Here is a 5,000-nt window from a genome sequence, read left to right as displayed (position 1 = left end):
ATAAGAATTATAATATGAAGAATGATGATATGACTAATGATAATGATGCTGCTGCTGCTGATGGTGATAATGATGATGATAATAATGATTATGATAATAATGATAGTAATAATATTAATGATAATAATAATGATAATGATAATAATGATGATAATTATAATAACGGTAATGATGATGATGATAATATCAATGATAATTATAATAATAATAATGATCATGATAATAATAATAATAGTAATAACAATGATGGTAATAATAATAATAATAATAATAATAATAATAATAATAATAATAAGGATAATAATAATAATAATAAGGATAATAATGATAATGATGATGATACGAAAATAATAAAGAAGAAAAAAGTCATACTATATTTTCTATGTTTTCGCTTTCCATGTGTATGTATATTTTTGTGTATTTTTATGCTTACCTAAGTCAACAACATAGACATATTTTTGTTTCTTTCAATACGTATGTGCTTACGTACGCCTTCGAACTCAAGCAAGCAGCCAAGCAAGCAAGCAAGCAAAAAGAGAACAGGAAGAGGCAGAGGAGGAAATGAGGGCGTCAGTGCATATTAGAAGCAAGGTGAGATAATGTGAGAATCAAGAGGTTTATTTCTGGGTCGAGAAGTTGTGGGCGATGGTTAGCACTGCGGGTCTGGTTAGTCGTGGGGAGAGGGGGGGAGGGGGAGAAGGGAGAAGGGAGAGAGAGGGGAAGAGGAAGGTGGAGGATTGAAGAAGAGGGGAAAGGGAGAGAGAGGGGAAGAGGAAGCTGGAGGGTTGAAGGAAAAGGGAAGAGGAAGAAGGATGAAAAGAAGGGAAGAGGGAGAGAGGGAGAAAAAGGAGGATGAAAAGAGGGAAGAGGAAGGAGGATGAAAGAGGAGAAAGGGGAAGAGGAAGGAGGATAAGGAGAAGGGATGAGGAGGAAGGTAGAAGGGGAAGAGGAAGGCGGAGGATGAGGAGAAGGTATAATAGAGAGAAGGAAGAAAGGGAAAAGGAAGGAAGGATGGAAAGAAGGGAAGAGCGAGAGAAGTGAGAGAGGGAAGGAAAGAGAGAGGGAAAGAGGGAGAAAAGGGAGGGAAAGCAATGAGGAGGTAAAGTGGCGAGGAGGGAGAGAGAGAGTGAAGAAAGCAATGGAATGGGAAGGGGCGCTAAAGGTGAGAGGAAGGGTGGAATAGAAAGAAAAGATCCATAAAGAAGGAGGAATTGATAAAAAAGAAGATAGGAAGTAACGAGAGGACGAAATGGATATGAAAGAAATATATGAGAGAAAAAAAAGAAAGAGCTTAGAGATACGAAGAAAACCAAACAGAAAGAAGTAAATAAAACAGGAAGAGAAAGGGGAGAAGAGAGGAGATAGAGGAGAGTGCCGGGAGAGGGGAAAGGAACAAGTGAAGGAAGGAAGGAAGAAGGGAGAGGAAGGGGAAGGAGAGGTGAAGGGGAGATGGCGTGTTCCCGAAATTAAATATCTGCAGACAGCGACCTTCTCCAAGATTTAAAGCACCGTTACCGTAAATTAAATTTCAAGACGAGTATTTTTCTCTCTTTTTTTATTTCTTTCTCTCCTTTTCCTCTTCCTTTCTTCTTAGTAACTTTAAGAAATGGAAAACCTCGTGCCAAGTCGCAGCAAATTCGTGTGAATGAGATGGAACAGTGAGATTTTTTTTTTTTTTTTTTCATGCACTGCGGTAGTTAAAGTGGGTAATGTGAGCATATGACCAAATGAGAATTTCTCTCTCTCTCTTTCTCTTTAACTCTCTATCTGTCTATGTATGTATTATATATATATATATATATATATATATATATATATATATATATATATATATATATATATATATAAAGAGAGAGAGGCAGACATATATAGATATATTTATTTGTCCATCTATCTTTTTCTATTTCGTTCTGTTTATCTACCTCTCCTCCCTCTCCCTCCTCCTCTCTCTCTCTCTCTCTCTCTCTCTCTCTCTCTCTCTCTCTCTCTCTCTCTCTCTCTCTCTCTCTCTCTCTCTCTCTCATTATCGACTGCCCCTTCTCTCTCTCTTTATCTTAACTTTTTCTTGTTACAGAAAATTGTTTTGCCCACCGTGCCCGAATAACAAAGGAAATTGAGCAGTCATTTTCTCAAGCACGCGAGAGGCAGAAGAAGGTTAAAGAAAACGACGAGAGAAAACGGAATGGAGGAGACACACTAAACATAAATATAGATAAAGAGATGAATATGTGAAGAAAAAGATGGAAATGAGCAACAGAATTGAGAGTCTCATGAGTTCAGAAAAAAAAGATGTACGGTCCACACTACTTAACAGTTTTCCATTCAGTTTCTAAGGCGAGTGAAGCCGTTAGTTTCATTTCTCGCATCTGAAACACACGTCCTTCACCCTTACTGGCTTTTGAGTTTCGGAACTGATGGACGAAACTGGCGGCTCACGTAGTTGCAACACTGACTGGACTTTGACTTTGACTTTGACACGTTTATTGAGACAAAAGTAAGATTACATCTCAAAAGGATGAGGTAACTTAGGTTATGGGTCCTTGGAAGTGGAGGAGACAGGAGCAGTCACCTCCAATCCTCTTCTGAACTCGCGATTGAGAATGTAGGATTTACTCACCTAATTTCCGCGGTGGAGGACAATATCCAGGAGACCGTTTGATGTCCTGATCCCTCCGTCTATTTGTATACATATACATACATATATGTACTGCACACACACATAGATAAGGAGAAAGATTTACAGACTGCGATATAGAGATAAATAAAGACAGAGAGAAGTGACAGGTAGAGAGAGTGAGGGAGAGCGAAACTATGCAAGAGAGAGAGACAGAGATAGAGACAGCAGGATTTCCATTAAATTTTAAACTGTCTAGTTTTACATGGCATTATCATTCATGAGCATAACTTCGTCGACGTGTGAATACATCCATACGTCACAAGGTGTCCCAGTTGCTGTACTCAACTACTCAGATGGTGGAATTCGCTACACGATAACAGAGGGGGTACTATTTTGCTTTGAGCGTCTGTGTCTAGGCGATTTTAGAGAAAATGGTTTTGAGCAAATAGACCAATTGAACATCACTGCGTTTTATTGTCATAAAATACTAACACAAAGCGAAAAAAATAAGGCTTGGGTGAAAGATAAACAAGAATCAAACTCGCTTGGTTTTCCAACTCTGGTGGTGACTTCCTTTGTCTTTCACTCGCTTGTATTTGGGACGTGAGAGCTGCCACGACGAGGAATGTTTCGCAACTTCTTCCAGAAGGACCTCATCCTGTTCATCGGAAAACTTAGGAGGCCATGATGACTTAGACACTCCTTCCAATTCAAATGATCGTTTGCGTTTGCTATTATATTCACCTCCCCCCCCCCTACCTCACCCCTAGCCGTACGACCATCCGGAGCCAACGCTGATTGTTAGCGACTCTAGCGGCAGTCGCTCGAAGCAAGAAGTCCTATTCAGAGCCAAAAACGGCCGGTTTGTTAGAATTGTGCGAGGCCCGACCCAAAGAATATTCGTATACTTGACATGCATAAATAAAGAAATAAATGCATATTTATCAGTCTGGACATGCATATCTACCCGGCAAATAGATGGTTAAATGTGCATCAGATATATGTAGACAGATATGCCTATATTTCTGCATCTGTAATCATGAAAATTCATTGGGTCGGGCCTGACAAATTCTAACAAACCGGCCGAAAGACTTAGTGCTCGAGACAATCATGTGACTGTCATCATTGAGCGATAATTACGCCAAGCAAAAATTCCTTCGAACTGGGAAGAAATAGAGATACTGGCTCGCATTTTCTCTCAAGTTATCATTATTGGACACGCATGAAGGAAATACAAATACCCGCAAATTTAGATAAGAAAAAAACTTTTGGATTACAATAAGGTAAAAACTCATCGTGTTGTATTTGTCCAAATCGCTATCAGATAACAGCTGTCGAAATGAAAGGCCACGTTTCATCGAGCAAACTCTTTTTAATGGGCTGATGATCTGATATCGATGTCATAATGGCTCTATGACGTTAGTTCTGGCCATGCACTGCAATAATGCCCTGTAATGTTGGTCTATAATCCAGTGTTATCCCTGTTCGCGATCAGCATTATGCAGTTTCCCCCGAGTACTATTGGTCCATTTACATTCATTTAAAGCCTATGTAATTCTACTTTTATTTCGAACCCTTTTTCTATTATTGGACGAGTAGGTATTAGGCAAGAAAATGAAAATAAAAGGATTATTCTTTCTGGTTCGTTACACACAATATTCCACAATAGTTTCCCCTAAAACAGCCATGAACTCATAAAGGCTAACCGTTTTCTATCTAAACCGGATCGCCAATTGCATAATCCGGTTATTAAGGCTGTTCTAATTAAAACCGAATAACTGATCACATGACCGTAATTTGAATCGATCACCCCTCCCCCTCCCCCTCTCCCAGATAAGCCAAGAGCCCCCCCCCCAGCTGATTACACGACTGACATTCAATTTAACAGGATAAGCGATCTATTTGCAATTTGTGAAGGGATAGGTGTATATGTATCATATATGTAGGGGTTGCATTTATGAAGAAATATGATCCGTATGAAAGAATGCATATTGTAAGATGGGGCTTGTAAGTATATTGCATGTAAGTATCAATGAATTAAGTATCTTGTGTATCTGTTACGTAGTTCTGTCTGTGGATTTTAATTTCATAATTTATATTTCAGCTTTTTTCATTGTTTATTTCTATTGACCTGATCATGACCGTAATTTGAATCGATCACCCCTCCCCCTCCCCCTCTCCCAGATAAGCCAATAGCACCCCCCCCCCCCCAGCTGATTACACGACTGACATTCAATTTAACAGGATAAGCGATCTATTTGCAATTTGTGAAGGGATAGGTGTAGATGTATCATATATGTAGGGGATGTATTTATGAAGGTATATGAACCGTATGAAAGAATGTCTATTGTAAGATGGGACTTGTAAGTATATTGCATGTAAG

The sequence above is a fragment of the Penaeus vannamei genome, chromosome 31 (assembly GCF_042767895.1).
Source record: "Penaeus vannamei isolate JL-2024 chromosome 31, ASM4276789v1, whole genome shotgun sequence".
In the NCBI taxonomy this organism is placed as follows: domain Eukaryota; kingdom Metazoa; phylum Arthropoda; class Malacostraca; order Decapoda; family Penaeidae; genus Penaeus; species Penaeus vannamei.
Note: the sequence above shows the minus strand (reverse complement) of the source record.